The sequence below is a fragment of the Physeter macrocephalus genome, chromosome 4 (genome assembly GCF_002837175.3).
Source record: "Physeter macrocephalus isolate SW-GA chromosome 4, ASM283717v5, whole genome shotgun sequence".
Lineage (NCBI taxonomy): Eukaryota > Metazoa > Chordata > Mammalia > Artiodactyla > Physeteridae > Physeter > Physeter macrocephalus.
Window position 1 is genome coordinate 86911743 of NC_041217.1, and position 22167 is coordinate 86933909.

Genomic DNA, 22167 nt, shown 5'->3' on the forward strand with positions numbered 1-22167 from the left:
TTAATGTGCCTCAGTTTCTTTTTAACACGGAACAGAAACTCTTAATTTAAATGGGAGATATCGGACATCCAAGCTGACTCTCCCCTTTGACCCGGGAAAGAGTTTCTCATTCAGGCTGCTAAGAGCAAGGATAAAACAGAGTATTTAACACCACTGAATTGTGCATTCAAAAGATAATTAGGGCTTCCCTGGTGACTCAGTGGTTGAGAGTCCGCCTGCCGATGCAGGGGACACGGGTTCGCGCCCCGGTCCGGGAGGATCCCACGTGCCGCGGAGCGGCTGGGCCCGTGAGCCATGACCGCTGAGCCTGCGCGTCCGGAGCCTGTGCTCCGCGACGGGAGAGGCCACAACAGTGAGAGGCCCGCGTACCGCAAAAAAAAAAAGATAAATTAAAATGATAAATTTTATATTATGTATATTTTACCACCAAAAAGGAGAAGCAGGGAAAAGAGATAAGTGAGAGGCTCTGGGGGCAGCAGGGCAGGGGGGCAGCGTGTTGACATCCTACCTAAACTCCTTAGAAAGGCAGCCATGAAATACTCCTGTGAGTGTGTTGACATGACTTCATTTCCAGGAAGGCCTGGGTGGGGACTGGCTCTGGGGACATTAGGCTGATGAGCTGGAAATACGGGGAAAGGCCTGGGGCTGAGTCAGTAGCAGCAACCAAAGCCAGACCCTTCCAGTAGGCCTCTTTCTCCCACGCCCCAGGCTTCCCCATCACACCCCTACCCCTACCAACACTGCCATGAACTGGGAGGCCAGGAGGAGCATCCTTTTATTTATATATGTATGTATGTATGTATGTATTTATTTTTATTGAAGTATAGTTGATTTACTATGTTGTGTTAGATTCAGGTATACAGCAAAGTGATTCAGATAGATAGATACATACATACGTACATACTCTTTTTTCATATTCTTTTCCATTATAGTTTATTGCATGCTATTGAATATAGTTCCCTGTGCTATGCAGTAGGTCCTTGGCGAGTATCTATTTTATATACAGTAGTGTGTATCTGTTACTAATCCCAAACTCTTAATTTATCCCTTCTCCCTCTTTCCCCTTTAGTAACTATAAATTTGCTTTCTATGTCGGTGCCTCTGTTTCTGTTTTGTGAATAAGTTCATTTGTATCATATTTTAGATTCCGCATATAAGTGGTATCATATGATATTTGTCTTTCTGTTTCTGACTTACTTTACTTAGTATGATAATCTCTAGGTCCAGCCATGTTGCTGCAAATAGTATTATTTCATTCTTTTTTATGACTGAGTGGTATTCCATTGTATAGGTATACCACATCTTCTTTATCCAGGAGAAACAACCTATTGGGAAATTACTGTCAGCAGGCGCCATGACAGGAAGGACAGGGAGCATGGAGAGGACTAAGAAAAATGACAGGCTCACCAAAGCCCTTGTGACTTGTCTCCACCTTTAACTTGCAGGTTCCTACTAAGGCCAGGAGGAGGGAAAGGAGGAAAAGGATGCCCAGGTCCCAGCCATCTGAGGCAGGGGCTCTCTGGTTTTACTCAGATACTGATGCTTGTGAGGAACATCAGGAAAAAGGGAGGAAGGCACGATCTCCCCTCGCTCCACCCAACAGCCCAGCCTGGAAAATGCGGGTCTCTAAGGGGATGGGCTCTGGTGTGCGAGCAGCAAGGCTGAGCTCAGGAAGCAGCTCCTCTCTGTTCTTGGTATTTGGGAGGAGAGAGGAGACGAGGTTAGTAACAGTTGTCCCTTTCATCAACTACATCCCCACTAAGCAGGAGAAGGAGCCCTGTAATTCCCTATGTCCCCATAATGACCTGCTATCTGCTCTTTCCTTCAGCTTCTACAGGCTGAACTGTAGGGGTTTCCCCTAAAAATGAAATTCCACCACAATATAACAAAACATTGGAGGTGGTCGAGGTCTCTCAATGCTAGGCAAGCAGAGTCATGGAATTAAGGTGCCCTATTTCAGAAAGAAAGAAAAATAATTTTTCCAGTTCTGGGAAGGACCCATGTGGGATTTCCAAAGAAAGTAGGAATTTAGAGATAGAGTCGAGGGAGGCCAGCAGCTAGGCCAGACTGCTGGGGGGCAAGATCCATCTACCTGCCCCTGATGGATAGCACCTCCTCAGCATGTTGACGCAAACACACACACACACACACACACACACACACACACACAGACTCACCCGAAGGGCTGCCCATCACTAACATTTTCAATTTCGGACCTGACAAGCCAGGCTTCCTGACAGCTGGCCCAGTATCCAATCTTCCTGACGGAGCTTCATCTCTGACTAGAGGCTCAGCAATTTGTCCAGAAACGTACTTTAGGTGTGGGAGGCAGGAGGCCAGAAGGACCAGGAGATGCACAGAAAATAAGAGACAGATGAGATAGGGGGACTCCCAGCCTGGTCTCTCATTCATAACAGTATGTATTGAGCTCCTGCTGTGTGTCAGGCATTATCCCCAATAACCCCATGAAGTAGCTATTCTTGTGGGGAGCAGGGTACAGGGTGGTGGAAAGGACGTAAGCTTGGGAATCAGCTCTTGGATTCAACTCCTGCTCTGCCATACATCAGGTGGAGAAGCTGGTGGGCAAACAGACGATCCATTCCAGGAAATGGACAGGCTATCATCAAAGCACTAGGTTCAGCGGCGGCCAAATGAACAGGCCCCTTGGAGGAGGGGGTGCTGGAGCCAGAGGCTGAGTGGAGTTCACTCAACAGACATGGAGAGAAGAAACTCCAGCCAGAATAAGTCATGTTTATGAAGGCAGAAAGACAGACAGAGCCCAGTGCATTTGGGGGCAGTGCACAGGGATATGGACTGGAAGTGAAGGGCAGCAGGGGTGAGGCTGGAGCCTGGCCAGGCAGGCTGATGCAGGGAGATTTCTTCCTGTGGATGATGAAGAACTATTATGTTTGAAGGAATCTTCAGCAAGGACGAGATGGATGAGCGGAGTCAAGTGTGGAGATGCTCTGTCAACCAGGAGGCTATGTCAATAGACGGGGTGAGAGTGGAGAGAGCCCAGCCTTAGGTGGCAGAGGTGGGGTGGGACCATGGGACAGAGTTGAGAAACTTGTGGGCGTGAGAGTAGGGTGAAGGGGGAGGAAGAGTAGCAGATGATGGAGGTTTGGAGAACTGTGTAGGAGTCGATGTAATTCACCAATTCAGGGTGTGCAGGAGAAGGAACACGCATCTGTCAGGGTCCCCACAAGAAATGGGGAGGGACTCAAATTAGGATAGTGCAGGGAGAGTTTTCTCATAAAAGTGTGTGTGAGCTTGGTGTAGGGGAAAGACAAGGGCTAGTGCAGCAACTTGGGACTGGTAATGGCAGAGGGGAGGAGGAGTTCCAGGCCAGAAGACAAGGGAGAAGATAGTTGCATAGACCAGAAGGAGAGAGCCATGTAGAGGAGTTCTCTTGAGAGGTTCTGCGACCTTTTGGCCAAGGGATTGCCAACCCAGGTGACCTCACCGGGAGCGTGCCAGAGGAATAAATGCCTAGTTCCATTTTCTTCCTTTCCTCCAGTGGTGTGAGGGCCCTACTAGCCAAAGCCAACTGGAGACCAGTCAGCACAGGAGCCCATGGATTCCATTCCCCAGGTCAGTCTCCAAGATGCAAAGCAAGGCAAAGAAGTGGGGGACTGGACCTGAGAAGGAAAGAGCAGATTCGAGGGGTGCAGCGCTCTGCCTGAGAGCAAGCCCCATCTCTGCTGCTCGTCACTGTGTGGCCTCGGCCAAGTCACTGAACCTCTCTGATCCTCACCGAGAGGTTGGGTCTGAATACTTAGGAGTCATCAGTGGAAAGGTAGACACCTTGGTGTGGCCGCCATTTCCTAGAGAATGTGTAGTAGGGGCAGAGAGACTGGGGACCTGGGGGAGGTTGAGGAAGGAGCCCAGGGAAGGAGGCTGGGAAGGAGCAACCAGAGAGCGGGCAGTGTCCTCCTCTGGGCTCCTCAGCACTTATCCCTCAACCTCTCTCACTGGATTTTGTTGTCACTGTTTCCACGTGGCTCCCGTCACAAAGTGTGAGCACCTTTGTCCCCAACCCCCCAGCCCAACTAGGCTGACACCTACTCAGTCCTTGTGGGTTGAGTGGCTAAGTCAAAACACTGAAGAATCTGCTTCTGAGAACTGGAGGACTGGTCAGTGGGCTCCAGCAGAAGGTAGAAGACCACCTGGGGTTGGAGTCAGGATCTCAGGCTGAGGAATGACCCCAAGACCTTGCGTCCACTTGATGGACACCTACTAGGGATTGTGAAAAGGAAATCAAAATGGAGTCGGTTTTGGTAAGAGAGCTCTCTAAAACAGAGCCAGGAGGCCTCTGAGGAAGTGTGACTTATGCACGTCCCAGCCTGGGTGGAAGCTGACCTTTTGACCACTTAGTGTCCTGACAAAGACATCCAGAACTTCTGCCAGAAACTCAAGATGCTTATCAGACCCTTACCCTAAAACAACTCGTGATGGTCTATCCCTGAAGGACAAATATTTCCTTTCTTGTGTCAGAAGGCAGCCTCATGGCTTTTGCCTTTATAAGCCCCTGATTGTTTTTTTTCCCCAGAACACTTTTTCAGTTTTACCCAAATCTGTCTCCCAAATTGCAATTCTTAAGACCCCCAAATAAAGTTCTTTGTTCTTTGCAACCTTGATATTGGTCATTGTGCAATAGGATTACCACGTGACCAGCACTGTGCTCAAGACTAGAGGCTCTGATCTGTGCTCGGAGAGATGGCCACCAGGGTAAGCGTGACAGTTCCCCACAACAGAGCCGTCCACATGGCCTCACTGAGCACAGACCGTTGTTAGTGGGATGGGGGCCGGGGCGGGGCGGGGGTGGGTATTAGGTAGGTTGGAAGGTGAGGGAAGTTGAAAAGCATCCTGGGAATGAGCAGAGCCTGATTTTGGAGGGAGGGGGGAGCGTGCGGGGGAATGTGCAGAAATGAACTCAGTTTAGTGTTTAGTTTAAAGTTTTTTTAAATTTAGTTAAAAATTCAATGCAAGAAGGAGTGAGAGACCAGATTCAGTGGGTAAGCAGGCAGGAGCTCATGAAGGAACTGAGTGCCCAAACTTGGACTTTTAATCAAGTTCAAGGCAATGGGGACCACTGAAGTGTTTTGAGAGGAGAAGAACATAGTCAGGTGTGCTCTGGAGTGGACTGCTGCAGAGGGAAGGTTACTAAGCATCATCCAGATTGTCGTTATAATAATAAGTACTGTGAAAAGCTTCTTTGAGTGCAGCTTTTGTACTTGCAAATGCTAGCAAGGTCCCAACCCACCTGGCCGGGATGCAGAGTCCAGGTCCCTGGTGAGGGCAAAAACACGAAAAAGAAAAAATGAAACAATTTATCTTCTCCTACTAGGAACCCATCCACCTGGAAGAGCTAATATAAGTGCAAGATCCAACACAGCCCTCCTGCCCGCTCTGTGCTCTGCCATTAAAAACCCAAAAGGCTGTGGTCTGTGAGCTGCCGTGAGGAAGCAAATGGTTGTTTACCAGTCCCCGGAAAAGAGTGAGCTCCACAATCCCTCACACAGGATGAGCCATGGAAACACGTGGAAAGTAAAAACTCAGGATGGTCCAAACACGGCGATGATGAAGCATCAGAGCAGACAGCTACAGGAGACACCTGCCCACGCAGCCCGTCAGGACACAGAGGCAGGGCCTCACAGAAAGGAAGCAGGTATCATTTCCAGCCGGTGCTGACTGAACAAGACAATAAATGGAAGCTTCTCTATATTGGGTCATAAATCTGAGCTGGCCAAGTTCCCACTGAAATAAGTCAGCTGCATCCTCCTGGAGAGCACTGGGGGGCCCCTGGCCCAGTTCAGGCCCTGCATTACTCTCTTCTCATTAAAGAATAATCCTTCAATTTCTGAAGCCACAGAGAGTATATGGGTGATTGTTTTAATATTATTCTTCGACCCATGTTGAAAGATTTCATTAAATAAAAGCAGTTAAATTAAAAACAAATAATTCTCTTGGTGGCACATTGGGGACCCTCTTCAGCCAAGGGACATTTTCTACTTCCCTCTATTTTTTTTCTCAGGTAAGAGTTAGCGACTGAACATAACTTTTCTTGAGAACATCTTGAGATCAGCGGGGTATGGAGCGGCACAGTTGAATCCTTTAAAATGGGGGTCTTGGGAAGCACAGCCAGCCAGGGGTCACTACTCGACCCGAGGGCATGGGCCAGCTGCAAATCACCAGGGACAGAGCTCTGCCCCTTGCCTACCCTCAGGAAAAAGGAAACCCCAGACCCATTTCAAGCTGCCCTGCCTAGAAATGGAAAAAGTCCTAGGGCTGGATTAGGAACAGGCAGGAACAGAGGCTGCCTGTGGCAACGTGAGAAGAGTCATATTAAGTCTTAAATCAGAAAATGGTAAGAGCAGAAAAAGACGCGTGGCTCTCCTTAACCCAACTTCCTCCATCTTCCTCCACCTTTCTGTGTTAGTTTCTGATGGACAGCAAAGTATATACATATTCTTTTTCATATCCTTTTCCATTATGGTTTACTACAGGATAGTGAATATAGTTCCCTGTGCTATACAGTAGGACCCTGTTGTTTATCTATTTTATATATAGTAGTGTGTATCTGTTAATCCCAAGCTCCTAATTTATCGCTCCCCACTCTTTCCCCTTTGATAACCATAAATTTGTTTTCTACGTCTGTGCATCTGTTTCTGTTTTGTAAGTAAGTTCATTTGTATCATATTTCAGACTCCACATGTAAGTGATATCATGTGATATTTGTCTTTCTCTTTCTGATTTTCTTCACTTAGCATGATCATCTCTAGGTCCATTCATGTCACCTCAAATGGCATTATTTCATTCTTTTTTTAATGGCTAATAGTCCATTGTATACATATCAAACATCTTCTTTATCCATTCATCTGTTGATGGACATTTAGGTTGCTTCCATGTCCTGGTTATTGCAAATAGTGCTGTTATGAACATTGGGGTACATGTACCTTTTTGAATTAGACTTTTCTCTGGATACATGCCCAGGAGTGGGATTGCTGTATCATATGGCAAATCTACTTTTAGTTTCTTAAGGAACCTCCATACTCTGCTCTCATTCTTATTGGGAAAAACAAACAGACAAAAAAGGAAATCCTGCCTATGATTATAAACTAATTCAGGAAAGTCAAACGATTTCATTCCATACGCCAGTGCTGATTGATTATAAGGCTGCCTAGAGGAATGTGTCGAGACTGGGTCTGAAGTCATCTCTGGGCTCCGTGGGAGAGAGCGCCAGCACTGATTGGTGATGTCTGTCATGCGTACAGGATGGGAAACTGTTGGCACACATGCCATGTATTTTCTAATCACGGGACTCTATTCAGAAATAATCCATTTATACTGGATTTATCCTGGAAAATATCAATGAGATAACAGCCTGAAGGCTCAGGATCAAGGGAGTTTCAACTCCTAGTAGGAGGCCCCAGTTGTGTTTTAGTCTCTAATCACAGAAATAAATTCTAGCAGTGCATTTAGCCTCCTGGTTCAGGTCAACAAGTTGGAATTACAGTTCTTCCTTTGAGAGCTATAGATTGTTGGTGCTGGGAATGGGGTTATGACTCATCAACATTTTCCCCAGCTCTAGTGGTTCATGAAATAAACTGCTTAAAACAAACAAACAAACAAACAAAACACCTTTTGCCAAAGAGGTCAGGGCTGAGCCTTGGAAAGGCTGCCCAGGAAACTTGCCTCCTGGACGGCCGGTCCTTTCTAGGGAGGTGGCCCCCCTGGGTGGCCAGCCTGGGCGGAGGCCAGGTGACACATACACATGGGCCAAGATGATTCCCGTAGGCTCAGAGGATTCACCACAAAGTGAAATACTCTTCTTTTCCCTCAGTTAGTGGTTCATTTCAGCTGAAAATAAGACCTAGCATGTTCAGGTCTCAAGGTCAACAGTTCCTACCATGTCCATGCAACAGTCCTTTGAGAATTCCTTCCCCGAGACCAACAACTAATTCCCTTCAGGAAACAGGACTGGAGTGGCTGGAAGGGGGTCAGCCATCCTAACGGGGCTGTGCCCCATTCTCTGCTCTTGCTCTTCTGGTTCCAAATCCAGTATGGACAGAGGGGTGTGCACACAGCCTTGGAGCGTCCTTGTGGGAAAGGCTCTCTCTCTCTCTCTCTCTCTCATAGGATTTGAACAAGATAACAGGCCCATCCTGTATACAGTTCGATAGATTTACAGACTAAAGGAGTACGTGTCACTTGCAAAGCAAGCCCCTCGGTACCAACAAGCTCAATCTTCTGGAAAAGGCTCAGAGAGGAGGCATATGACTGGACACAGAAGAAAACAAAGTTGGGTAGAACATGCCTTGGATGAGTTAATGAGCTCAGGACTGAAGCTCGTTTATAGATGTGGGGAAATGTTAACATTATATGGCTAAGTGGAAAAAGTTGGAAACAAAAAAGAATATACAATGTAATCCCCATTTTACACGTGTGTGTGTGTGTGTGTGTGTGTGTGTGTGTGTGAATGCATGGACACACACAAAGAACAAGATGGAAAAGAAAGGAACTAAAATGTTCACATTTTATCTTGGCAAGGAGGAACTGCTAATGACCCTGGGTTTGGTTTATTTGTCTTGGTGGTTCTTTTGTCTTCATCCGTTTCTACAGTTTCTGTTTTCTATTTGTGCACATGTTCTTTCTGTAATAGAAAATGAAGTAAGTGTTACTTTAGAATAATTATAAAAGGGTGGGAAAGGGAAAAATAAAAAAGAACATGAGTATTGGAACTATTTAGAACTAATAATAATCCTCATTCTGTCCCATCTTAGCTGGTGTCCGTGGACAAATTATCCTCCCTGGCCTCTGGTGCTCTCCCTAAAGCACCTACACAGTACATGCTTAGACAGAGAAGGCAGACCTACTGTTTTTATGGTGGTTGGTTATTGTTTTCAGAGCAAGGGTGCTTAGCAGCCAGCAAAAGATTATTGTGGTGCTAGGGAGAGTTTTTTGGTTTCCTCTGCTGAGACCGAGGGTCTAGAGTGGACGTGAGGCAGCCTGGTGGATGCCAGGAAATGGTGCAGCTGGGAGGTGCTCACACTCACCATCCAAACCCTCTGCATTGCCTCTAACCCAAGCATGGGGAGTGCAGGCCAGCAGAGACCTTTGGGACCTGGTCAGCAAGATTCCAGCCGCATCCGTGGCCATGACTAATGTGAGCTGACATTCAAGAGTCTGGGACACCGCCAGCAGACATTTTCTTTGTGAAATACTGTGTAAGTGCTTATGAGTAGGGGGCCAAGCCGGGCTGGGAGGGGGAATAGATGGATTCACCTGAAAGTTGATGAGACCCACAGCCAAGTAAAGTGGCTGGACCTCCATGGCAGAGGCACGAGGGACACAGGGGATGCCAGGATGGGGCTGAGCGTGGCTCCAAGGGCTTTGGGGACATTGTGCAACATGGGAAAGATCATCCACAGTGGCCCAGCAGCTTCTGCCAAAAGGAGCAGTCCCAGGTCCATTCTGCCGTGTAAATCTGGCTCCAAAATGCTCGAGTTAATTTCAGCGAGAGCTCCCCAGAGTTCCCAACTGGGCACATAATTTCACCTTCTTAATAAATCACCGGGAGTCCTCCTGTCCTAAGAAAAACAAGAAGAGGAACAGCCAGAATCTGTCAAGAAATTAATTGAAAACAGCAGTATAAGACAATATAATTCCTTTCTCAAGAGCAGCCTTGGAGGTCGGGTACTGTCCCTCTGAGGCCTGCTGACCCAGGGCCCCCCAGCTGCTGGGAGGAGGTGCTCCTGCCTCCAGCAAACTGTAGCTCTTCCCTCTCTAGCAAAGCTACAAACAGCACATCTTTGTGCACCTCCCAACCCAGGAGCCAGGGCCACAGACATCACATGGCATCAAGGATGGCTCTTCTAAGAAAAGCTAGAAAAAAATGCTTCTGTGTATTATGTGCACGTGAAAAAGGCTCTTGTGTGTGTTCATTATATGTTTCACTTATGTGTTTGCATCCTTTCTTGTGTGATGATGACCAGACTAGGATCCGAGCATTTTAGAGCTGGAAGGAAACCCTGAGATTAGACAGCACCCCCAGTGCCCAGCATTGCACCCAGGACTCAGGTGCCATGTCCTCATTTGATGGGTGAGACTATGGTCATGGTCACAGACACAGTTAAACACAGGTCTTCTGCTCCCAAGTGGCTCTATCCCATTGGTCCTTCTTCAGTTCCATTCAGCAAACCAGAGCACACGGTGAGAAGGCAAAGCTGAATAAGACAGAGCCCCTACCCTCGAGGGACGGGTGGGAAAAGCAAGGATGTACATGACTGTGATGTTAAGAAATAATACTAATAATTCAAAACCTGGAAATAAGGCCACAAGAGGACAGTAAGTCCTTCCAACGTCATTTGGTCACTGTTTCGCAAGCCCACCCAAGGATTATTTAATCACCCAGGGGAAGGTATCTTTGTTTAATGCCTATTTACCATTAATTAAGGGCTCAGACTCTGAAGTTACATGTTAACTTGTAGATCATGTCCAGTAAAGATATAAATAATGTCTATTCAATAGAAAGCATAACATTAAAGACTGATTTTTTTAACTGCCTTGTAAGACATTAACCAGTTGTTTTGTTTTTAATTGGGGTAAAATACACATAACATAAAATTTTACCATCTTAACCATTTTTAAGTGTACAGCTGTGTCATTAACTATATTCACATTGTGCAACCATCACCGCCATCCAACTCAAGGACTCTTTTCATCCTGCAACACTGACACTCTACACCCATTAAACATAATTCCCCATTCTCCCCTCCCACCAGCACCTGGCAACCAAAGTCTACTTTCAGTCTCTATGAATTTGACTACGCTACATATCTCATATTAGTGGAATCATGCAGTACTTGCCCATGAGACTGGTTTATTTCACTTAGCATAATGTCCTTACGTTTCATTCATATTGTAGCATGTGTCAGAGTTTCATCCCTTTTTAAGGCTGAATCATATTTCATTGTACATATACACCACATTTTGCTCATCCATTCGTCTGTCCATGGACACTTGGGCTGCTTCCACCTTTTGGCTATTGTGAATAATACTCGTATAAACTTGGGTGTTCAAACATCTGTTGAGACTCCGCTTTCAGTTCTTGTGGATATATATATCCAGAAGTGGAATTGATGGGTCATATAATAACTCTACGTCTAAATTTTTGTGGAACTACCATACTGTTTTCCACAGTGGCTGTCCTGTTTTACTTTCCCACCAACAGTGCACAAAGGTTCCAATTTCTCCGGATCCTTCCCAACACTTGCTACTTTTTGGTTTTTTTATTCTAATGGGTATAAGGCATCTCATTATGGTTTTGATTTGTAATTCCCCAGGGATTAGTGATGTTGAGCACCTTTTCATAAGCTTTTTGGCCATTTGTATATCTTCTTTGGAGAAATGTCAATTCAAGTCCTATGCCCATTTTTTAAATCAGGTTGTTTGGGTTTTTTGTTGCTGAGTTGTAGGAGTTCTTTTATATATTCTGGATATTAACCCCTTATCTGATACATGATTTGCAAATGTTTTCTCTCATTCCATGGGCTGTCTTTTCACTCTGTTGATAGTGTGCTTCCATGCACAAAAGTTTTTAATTTTGATATAGTCCAATTTATCTATTTTTTTCTTTTGCTTCCTGTGCTTTTGGTGTCATATGCAAGAAATCATTGCCAAATCCAATGTCATGAAGTTTTTCCCTTATGTTTTCTTCTGAGTTTGATAGCTTTAGCTTTTCCATTTAGGTCTTTTGATCTGCTTTGAGTTAACTTTAGTACATGGTATAAGGTAAGAATTCAACTTCATTCTTTTACACATGGGTGTTCCACTTTCCCAGCACCATTTGTTAAAAAAGACCGTCTTTTCCCCATTGAATGGTCTTGGCATGCTTGCCAAAAATCATTTGACCATACATGTGAGGGCAACCAGTTTTGTTCTTAACCTAGATATTTTACTTGAACATTTCCTTTTAAGTGCTTATAAATACCCAGTTCCTCAAAATGCTCTTTGAACCAGCTTTGCCATCTTATTGGTTCCCTCATTCATGAATTACTAAATCTTTGACACCTGCCCATTCCATATTTTATGAGAGCCGTGTTTTAAATGTTTGAACATTATGCTTTGACAGTAACATACAAAGTGCTGTGGGTGTCAGGGTGAAGATCATTTCTAATCGAGGGATTCAAACACCTTTTCACTTTTGAAATCAGCCTTATGATTAATGGGTAGACTTTTGGCAGATAGACATGGCGGTTTGGAGCGAACATTAAAGACCACAGAAACAGCAGGAAGAGCGTTTTCCTTCCTGTTTGCTTCCTTTCTTGTGTGTCTTAGCCAGCAAAGTCTATTGGCCAACACAGATGTGACACTTTTCATGAGAAAGCCTTAGGGGAAAAAAAGCTTCTTGCCTCTTTCATATGTCATTTCTCTTCACGACAGGTCCCTGCTACAGCTCCAGGTCAGTGCCTTCCTCTCAAGCCTCCACCTCCACCGCACCCCCTTCCCCTACCTGACAAGAGGCTAGAAAGGGCCTAGGCCTTTCCATCCATACTTTAGATTCATCTCTGATTCTGCCTTAACTAGGGAATTGCATTTCCTGGCTGTCTCCATCCCACCACATGGGGCATCCATGAAATATCTCCCTGACAGACTCTAAATGTTACCAGCATCAATCACAGGGATAAACCGCAAACAAGCCCGGGACAGAGCAGCCACCTCTGTTGGATCCAAAGTGGTATTAATTAGAAACCTTAACTTCCGGCCACAGAGGATAAGAACTGCCGCCCTCAAGTGACCTCTGCCTTGGCAGAGTGTCCCCAGCCATGGCTGGCGGCAAAGCCCCTCTCTTTGGGGATCTTTACTCTGCAGGGTGCTTCTGCCCCGCTTGAATTTAACGCTGAGACTTGTGTTCCCTGAGGATCTCAGGTGTGCACATTCCTCCTTGGGTTTTGAGATCACATTGTTGTGGCCCCCAGGCCATTCCCACCTGAGCTCCCTAGCCCATGGCCGTGGTATTTCCTCAGTTTCTCGGCGGCCACAGCAGCCTGTATGGTGGCTTGACACTGGATGTCCCAGCTTCTGGCTTGCTGAGAGGCTGTCACTGACCTCCCCCTCCTCCATGGGAACCCATGCACAGCGGTAACCCAGAGGAGCCTCAGCAGAGCCTGTGCCTTGCGTGCTGCTGAGACCCATGGCCTTGGGCTTGCCCACTCCTCTACCCCGCTCCCAGAGCCTCAGCTGTCCAGACACCATGACTGAGGCCTCCAGGCATCCCAGCCCCTCAGACTTGGCTCAGCCTCTACCACTGGTAAAGACACCTACCCACTGGGGTCAGCAGGGCTCCCTAAGGGGCTGACCAAGGAAGGAGTGAGTGAAGACTCAGTTATCTCGAAGCAGGGCTGCTGGGCTACTTTCCTGGCTGGGTAACCAGTGTGTTCTGTGAGTGGTTGAGGGCAGGCTCAGGGTGAGCCAGCCTCCACCTGATTTCACCCTTCACTAGCTCAGCAACCTTGGGCAACTCCCTCAACCTCTCTGAGCCTCAGTTTCCACATCCGTAAAATGGTGCTCATAATAACACCTCAGAAAGCTGCTCGATAGTAAATATAAAACACTTAGTACAGCACCTGGCAATAATCAATCCTCAACAAATGTTAACTATTTCTTGGGGGTCAGGGGTGGGTTTTGTCCCACCTGTGCGGTTGTGTGTACACAAAGAACACGAAGTCCCAGGGGAAGGACAAGTGGAACAAAGGCCAGAGATCATGCCACTCATTTCCCCAGGCCTTCTCTTTGCTGACCAATGTTTCTACCAACTCATAGAGAAGGCTGTCCTACTTTCATATTTGCTTGTCCAGAGAGTGATAAACTGTTATCTCCTTAAAGTAATCCAGCCTGCTTTCAGATGGGCCCTTCCCCACCTTGACAGATGGGATTACATTCATCTCCCTTCCCCTTTGGCAATTGGAAAGATCAATGAGACATTAGTCTCCCTGACTCTGACTTTCTCCTGGGGGAAATGCTGACGGCCCAGAATTAATGCGGCAATTGATTTACTCCTGGTGTCTAAAGGCTCAAGACAAGTCCTCCCATTGCTGGGAGGGGAGATGGGGAGACAGCAGCCTCTGGCCACTTCTGGGTCTGGCTCACAGTCCTGTGTTGTCTAGACTGGTTGAGGAGACAGTTGCAGAGAGACTGATTCACCTGGGATCTACATCCTGGAGACTGGCCGGTCCTAGCCCTGGAGTCCCAAAGCCATGGGCACTCTCAAGTTCTACGACCTTGACAAGCTATAGACCTCTCCAGACCTCAGTTACTTCATCCACAAAATGAGGATGGAGATCCCTGATGGGATGACCGTGGAATTAACAAGAGATAATGTGTGTGAAGAGATGTGCTTTGTAAATGTTAATTTTTTATCTTTAAGTACAAGAGTAAATGCAATGTTCTTGAGTGAGAAACCGACCAAGTTTACAGATATTAAAACTGAGGCCTAGAGAGATGAAATCCATTTTCAGTCAGGTAAGTTAGGAAGACTGTCCACTGCCTTCACTGCTTTTGACACTGTGATTGCGCCCCTGCCCCCTGCTTTCTACTGGTTCCTTGGGAGCTAGAATAATGGACAGATGAAGGGTTGGAGAGGGTCACTTTCCTGAGATTTTCAAAGGGATTCCCCGCCTAACAGAACAATTGCTGGACACTTTCTGTGTGTTAGATGCTTTCCTAGGGACTGTGGAGGGCAAAGACAACACACTCAAGTTCTGAAAGCCCTTGACCTTGAGGGTTTGGTGTTTCTCTTTTCATCCTTCTCTCTCTCGCTCACTCGTTCGTGCGTCTTCTCCCTCCCAGAAGCAGCTCTGCCTGCCCCACTGAGTCCTTTCCTTACAATGTGGCCCCAGACTCGGGGCTGGGCCAGACACTCAGGTTGTTGTTGGTAATGATCATTGGTTCGAACAGTTTCTCTTACCCAAAATAAAACTTGTTGTTTTTTTTTTTCTTTCCATGATCTCTAGCTTATTTACTGTATAGAACATAAACTCCTTGAGTGAGGAAGCTCTGCCTGATTTATTACTACTACCCACATGGAATTTGGCAAACTAGGAGTGAGAAATCGATTTTTAAAAATGAAACTACAGATCTACAGTGAGGACACAGCATGAAGCTGGCGGACATACATACCCTGAGATGCATTTTATGGTCCTTATCTCTAGAAGCACAAAGCAAAAGGACCAACCTCTCAAATTCCATATTCTTATACTCAAGCAGAAGAAAGGGCAGATAGCTCTCCCCTCCCCTTGCCAGGGCGTGGAACTTTGCCCTGTAAAGTTGCTCTCTGAGGTATGGAAGGAGCTGTGGGTGCCTCACCTAAGAGCTCTCCCTCACGCAAAGAAGGAAGCCCCCTCCCTGTAGAAGACACTTGAAATTCTCTCTTGCTGCCCGGCCCCAGGTGAATGCCTTTGCTTTGCTCAGGCACTTGCAGAACAGATATAGAAAGCAGACATTTCCTCTTCAGCCTCTTTTGCAACTAAAGCCAGGGATGTGATCCAGGCTGCATCACTTAAACTTACCCACACAAGACTTCAATTCAGAGGCTCTGGGAAAATTCCACTTTGCTGGCAAGGGCAGCAGCAGAGGGGTCTGCCTTCGGGGGCATAGCGGGTATAGGGTTAGGTTCCTGCCACAGTAATGGCCTTGGTGCCGCAAGCTGTTGTGGGCTGCCACAAGACCAGTGGCAGGGGTGGCATGGTGGGCTCGGAACTTTGTCACTGGAAGCTTAGACTGAGCTCTCCAGCCCTCCCAACAATTGGGTAACTGTGAGCTACCCAGTGTCATTTAAAAATGTCCTTTCCTACTCTATAAGCCAAAGTCAGCTTCTGTTGCTTGCAACTAAGAGCCCTGAATGACAGTCTAGTTCAACTTTGCCTCAGCTATCATTTCCTGAGGTCCTGGCAACAATAGCAGCTCTCACCTGTTCGCTGTCTGCCGTGGCCCCAGAGACTGTGTGAGGGGCTTCACATGCATCGTCTCATGGAGTTCCCACACCACCGCTATGAGGTGGATACTATTCTTATCTTCAGGGAGAATTGAAAAAAATCTGAGCTATCAAGGCATTAGAGGACTTGTCCAAGGTCTTACAAGAGGGTAATTCAGTGTTGTAACAATAGGTAAGCTCCTGAAGCTAAATTCAGATTCCAAGAGATTCCTCTACTCTTCATGGCAGGATGTGCAGAACTAGGTGGGTCATCTTGTCTTCACGACATCCTCTGCTCTGAAGTAAGGACCAGTAACACTTCACTAAGTTTGTAGATGCTGAAATAAAGACACAAAGATATTTCACTGCCCAAGAAGGATTTTTCCGGGACAGTGGCAGAGATGACTGACAAGGGAACACATTGTTACCCCACAAGCATGTTTTCTGAAACTCCCCAGGGGCTAAGGGAGTCCATGCCGGGTAGACAGTGAGGGGTAGCCAAAGAAGCTGAAAGCCTGCGTTTAACTAAAAGCATCAGTGTGCAGGTCGGCACTGCAAATACATTTTAATACAGGTAATTTCTTTCCCATTCATTTTCAAACACTTATTTCATTTACACAATCCCAAGGGCCAATAAATCTTGGCATTAAGGCTGATCTGATGTGTGATGCAGACAGTCTAATTAAGGATAGGGTATTTTATCAGCTCCTCTAAATTTCCTTTTCTCTAGTCTACAATTTTTTAATACTGAGCTGGTCTTTTTTTTATTCATAAGGGTTTCATTCCCATTTGTCATGGCTGCATTAACTGGGCATCTAATGAAGACTTGGATATGGAAGTCTACATCTCATCTATCCTCAGGAGCAAAATTAATAAAGCAGCAGGAAAATAGCTTCCTAAACTGAAATGTCCTTGGCGCACCCTGAGTCATCTAAAATATGTTTTGCTTGTGTCTTCCAAAATTGGGGCTTAGCTATAAACTTTAGGAGGCAGTGCTCAATTTCAACTTCCCTCCACTGATAGCCTGTACCCTACTCCCCTGCCCAACCCATCGCTTGGAGAGGCTTGGACCACAGTGACCAGAAGCCTATTTTCCCACTATTCCCTCTGCACACGTTTATTGAGCACCTTTTATAGGCCAGGCTCAGGGAGATATAAAACAGGCTCTAGAAGGCCACAGTCAAATGGGTCATGCCACCACTGTTGGACAATGCAAGAAAAACATCTTAGTTAGCCAAGTATCAAGGCTGGGAGCAAGCTGGAATGATTATCTGCTCTATCCTTTTGCCTCTGAGAGGGTGAGCCTCCCAACCAGTTTCTCTATAATTAAGGGCTGCCAAACGCCTGTGATCACAGACATTGACTTGTAGACTTTATGGATATATGAGTATATTGGTTTCCCAGGGCTGTCATAACACAGTACCACAAACTGAATGGCTTAAACAACAGAAAGTTATTGCCTCACAGTTCTGGAGTCTAGATGTTCAAAGTCAAGGTGTCCTTCTGAGGGCTGTGAGGGAGGGATCTGCTCCAGGCCTCTCTCTTTGGCTTGGAGATGGCTGTCTTCTCCCTCTGTCTTTTCACATTGTCTTCCCTCTATGAATGTCTGTGTCCAAATTTCCTTTTATAAGGACACCAGTCATTTCGAATTAGGGCCCACCCTAATGACCTCATTTTAACTTGATTACCTCTGTAAAGACCCTGTTTCCAAATAAGGTGACATTCTGAAGTAGTGGGGGCTAGGACTTCAACATATGAATTCTGGGGAGACACAATTCAACATGAGTGTCTCTAAAATTGGTTTAACTAAAGCTCTAAGACAACCTGTAGCAACACAATGTAGTTAGGACACTGCATGGAGGGTTAAGAATTCCATGTTCAAGTTCTAAATTAGCCACTTCCCCTCTCTGAGCCTCAGATTTCTTCTCTAGAGAATAAGAGAGCTGGACTGGGCCTCCAGAACCCTCTCACGTCACCGGGATTGTGTTGCTGATGAAGTAAGAGAAGTTGAGGCAGCACAGGGGGCAGGTTAATGGTGAGGCTCCACCACTCACAAGCAGGCTGATCCTGAGCAAGGATTGATCTTCTGAGCCTCAGGAAATTTTTTTAACTTTTTTTTTTTTTTTTGCGGTACGCGGGCCTCTCACTGTTGTGGCCTCTCCCGTTGCAGAGCACAGGCTCCGGACGCGCAGGCTCAGCGGCCATGGCTCACGGGCCCAGCCGCTCTGCGGCATGTGGGATCTTCCCGGACCGGAGCACGATCCCGTGTCCCCTGCATCGACAGGCGGACTCTCAACCACTGTGCCACCAGGGAAGCCCAGTTTTTTTAACTCTTAAGTGAGGACAGTGACAATAGCTACTTCAAAAACGTTCTCAGGACTAATAAGACCTGTGAAATGCCTGGCACGCAGCTGTCACTCCATGTGTACGAACTGCTAAGGGTATTACTGCTCTTATTACTATCAGGAGTTAGGCTTTGGATCTAGGACTCAGCTCTCAGGCAGTGTCCACGATCGGAAGACAGGGGTCTGCACCCCAGTGTCCTCTCCAGTAGCTCATGTGGAGTGAGAGGCTTTAGCTGGCAGGACTCCTGTGAACCTTGTGACATGCCTTTCCCCATCTCCACCTTCCAAATCCCATCCCATTCCATTTAGCTTTTCACATACATGTCATTAGGGTTAGGGCTAGGATTTCAGGTGATTTTTTTTCTCACTATTAATTTTACACACCCTAGAAAAGTATAATAAAAAATATTTCATCATCTCATTTAAATGCAGGCCTGCGACCTCACACCCACATGAAAACTAGATTGCTTGAGGTCTGTAGTGGTCATTCGGCTCATATCTTCTTTGAACTGTTAGTTATTTGCTAATGTGTGTCCTCGCCTAGACTGTAAGCAACTTGAGGAGACAAATGGGTCTTCTTACTGAGATTAAGCAAACCTTATTGATTGACTCCCACAATGCACCGGCCCTCTTACATGAAAAATCTCATATCATCCTCCCCACAACCTGATGAGGCAGGTAATAGTGTTACCATGTCACAGATGAGCCCCTGAGGCTTGGGGGTCACATGGGTAGGCAGTGGCTTAGCCAGGATCCAATTCTACATCGCCTGACTCCGAGGCCACCAAGCTAGCCTTGTGCTGTCCTCAGCAAGCTGTACCAGCTCAGGAGGCTCTGGGTCCCTGTAACTCACTTAGGATCCTCCAGCCTGAGCAGAGTTTTCCATGGCCTTGGTGCCCCCTGGTGGCATGTGAGGGCTCGTTCCCAGCCCAGCTTCAGGCTCATTCCACTGCAGGCCTGCAACCGACCCTAAGCACTTGAAAGAGTGACCAAGGGGGCTGGCCCTGGCGCAGCAGGGCCCTCTGCACCCAGGGAAGGGCTACACCCTCTACTAGAGTGTCACTTTTTAAAGGGACCGCCCCTGCCCTGAGGATTCTGCTCCTGACAGGTCAAAGAAGAGCGCTTAGGGTCTCAGGCCAACAGCGGTGAGATGACCTACAAGGTCTGGTTCACACCACCCAGCTTCTCATCTCCCCCTTCCCAGTCAGGACATGTGGGCATGGGCAATCTCTGCAGCACCCTCCTGGGATTTCCATTTTCCAAGAGCTTGTTTATGGAGGAGGGAGGGAGAAGAGGATAAAGGTGGTTAAAGTTGAGGACTTAAAGCTTCTTTACATAACACAGAGTCTTTTTCTCAAAAAACCCATCAAGATTCTTCAGTAAATATTACTGGAGTCCTATTGTGCTCCGCAGCACTCAGGATGCAGAAATGGAGAAAACACCCTTTCTGTCTTGAAAAGTAAACATATAAAAAATTACAAAGCAATGAGGCAAGTACTCTGATATGGGTGTCCTGGGACTTCTCCTGTCACACTCAAAATGGTTATCAGTACTCAAAACTGAGAATAAAGAATCATCAAATACTCCACAAGCTGAAGTAGAAAACAATTAGGGGTCAGACACCTTGTCCAACTAACCATCACTCCAGCCCACAGCACGTCCCCAGCTTATATAAGCCACCGCTCCTTCTGCAGGGACAAAACAGCAAGAGGACACAGAAAGAGGGGGTGGTGTGGAATAGCCTGCCTTCCCACCTCCGGAGCAACAAGGATGTTTGAGCCAGCGGTCATCCTCTTCCTACGTGCTCATTTTCCCTTCGGAGGCCTTCCTTAGCAGCGTAAAAAGTGATCACCAGCTTTTCCGGGAATCCTATAATCACTGATCTGGCTTTGAGATAATCAGAGATATTCTAGAGCTGCATTAACCAATGGTAGCCACCCATCACACACATAGCTATTGAGCATTTGAAATGTGGCTAGTCTGAATTGAAACATGCTGTCAGTGTAAAATATACACCAGATTTTGAAGACTTAGTCCGGGTGGGGGCGGCAGGGGAATGCAAAACATCTCTGTATTTTTAAAATTGATTACATGTTGAAATGATAATATTTTGGACATAGTATTTGGATAAATAAAATATATTATTAAAATTAATTTCACCTGTTTTACTTTTTTTAGCGTGGCTACCAGGCCATTTAAAATTACAGCTGTGGTTCATATTCCATTGCTATTGGGCGTCGCCGCCCTGAGGGTTAGAAAGCCAGAGCTGAGATGCGCCAGTCCAGCAAAGCTTACACCACATTGGGACCACAAGGGGGCGGTACTGTGGTGCCGAGCTGCCTGGGGCAGGACTTCAGCAGCAAGCAGGACAGCTCCTCACATTTTCTGATGCTATCTTTTAAGGGTAGTTTTAAACAGCTTTTTCTAAAATTTAAATGTCCCATATTATGTGACCCCGAGGTTAATATAAATCATTTCTCTAGGGCAGGAGTCTAAAACTCCTGAATTACAATATTCAAGACTGGAATTTTAAGGCAGCTGCAAGTTCCTCACCATCACAGCTAGGGAATGAAGAGGGACTGTGAATTCAAGTCGAGAGAAGCCTTGAAGCTGGGCCCCAGAACAGAAGGTGGGCTGTGAGTAAAAGCTGGAGGTGAGAGGGTTGGAGAAAAGGTAGATCCAGGAGTGATGTTAGGAGGACTTAAGCACAGGGAGTGGGTATTGGCTTATGGGGGATGGGTGACCTCTGGACATACTCCCATTTTCATCAAAATGCTACCAATCTGAGTGTAAATTGTTACCACCTTTCTGCGGGGCAATTTGTAAGTGTATTTTAAAAGCCTTAAAAATGTCAGTATCCTTTGACCCAATAATTCCATTCTAGTAACTCATAAGGAAAATTTTAAACTGCACAAATATTTGGCTATAAGGATATTCATCCAGCATTTGTAATAGCCAAAGAACCCAAAATAACAATAAAACTATAAGCAACCTAACTGCACATTGATATGGGTTGGTTAAATCAATTAAATAACAGTTATAATATGGACTATTTTCTAAGTGTTAGAGAGGTTGTGTAAATGAATACTTACTGACATGAAAAGACATTTATGCTAAATTCTGTGAAAAGGGTCAGCTACAGAATTGTATGTCCAGTATGTGTGTCAATTTTGCTTAAAAAAGAAACAACATTAAAAGCATACATCTGCAAAGACAATTGGCTGAAAGAATATTCTCCAAGGGATTAATAGTCATCTCTGGACAGAGGCTATGGGTGGGCTTTCTTTCCTTATTTTTAAAACTGCTTTTATAAGTAACTTTTTTAAAGATTATTTTTAAGTAGTCCTACCTAGTCTTTATCACAAGTGACATGTTCTTTCCCAAGCCCTCGCCAAAGGGGAAGAGCCAACGTTTTCGTTAAAATCCCGACACTCTCCCCATACCTATTAGCATTGTTCCATCTCGTCCTCTAGTCCCTGTGTCCAGTCTTTTCCCCTACAAGCCTGGGGACCCTTCACCGGGGTCCTGTGTCTCTCTTGTCTCTCTCTGCCCCACCGCCTGGATGAGACCCCGTCGGACCGTCCGGGTTATTGTAAAACTTCAACAGGGTCTGGCCCGACTTCTTGGAGTCGGTGGAATTGGAATCCAAAGGTCTGTATGCAGGAGACAAAGGGAAAGGCCAGCAGGCCGGCTCTGAGGGACGACTGCAGACCTCCCTCCCGCGGCGGCATTCCGCGCCGTCCCCTCGCCTGTTGCACAGGCAGCAGAATGTCCGCCTGGCTCGCGGCGCCGGGCGCGTAAAGATGTCATCCTGGACACAACGCGAAGGCTGCGCCGTGAAGTTTGTCC

At 46.4% G+C, this 22167-nt stretch overlaps 1 long non-coding RNA gene across 3 annotated transcripts; it reads right to left on the reverse strand.

Moving 5' to 3' along the window:
- Nucleotides 1-8530: 8530 nt before the first annotated feature.
- On the reverse strand, nucleotides 8531-22135 carry LOC114486207 (uncharacterized). Of its 3 annotated transcripts, none has more exons than XR_003679544.1 (4): nucleotides 21762-22135; nucleotides 15971-16311; nucleotides 9286-9622; nucleotides 8531-8653 (listed from the first exon to the last, which is right to left on the reverse strand). It is a non-coding gene; the product is annotated as an uncharacterized lncRNA (long non-coding RNA). The 3 variants fall into 3 exon arrangements; XR_003679545.1 differs by having other exon boundaries at nucleotides 9286-9585; nucleotides 21762-22132; XR_003679543.1 differs by having other exon boundaries at nucleotides 9286-9590; nucleotides 21762-22130.
- Nucleotides 22136-22167: the final 32 nt, after the last annotated feature.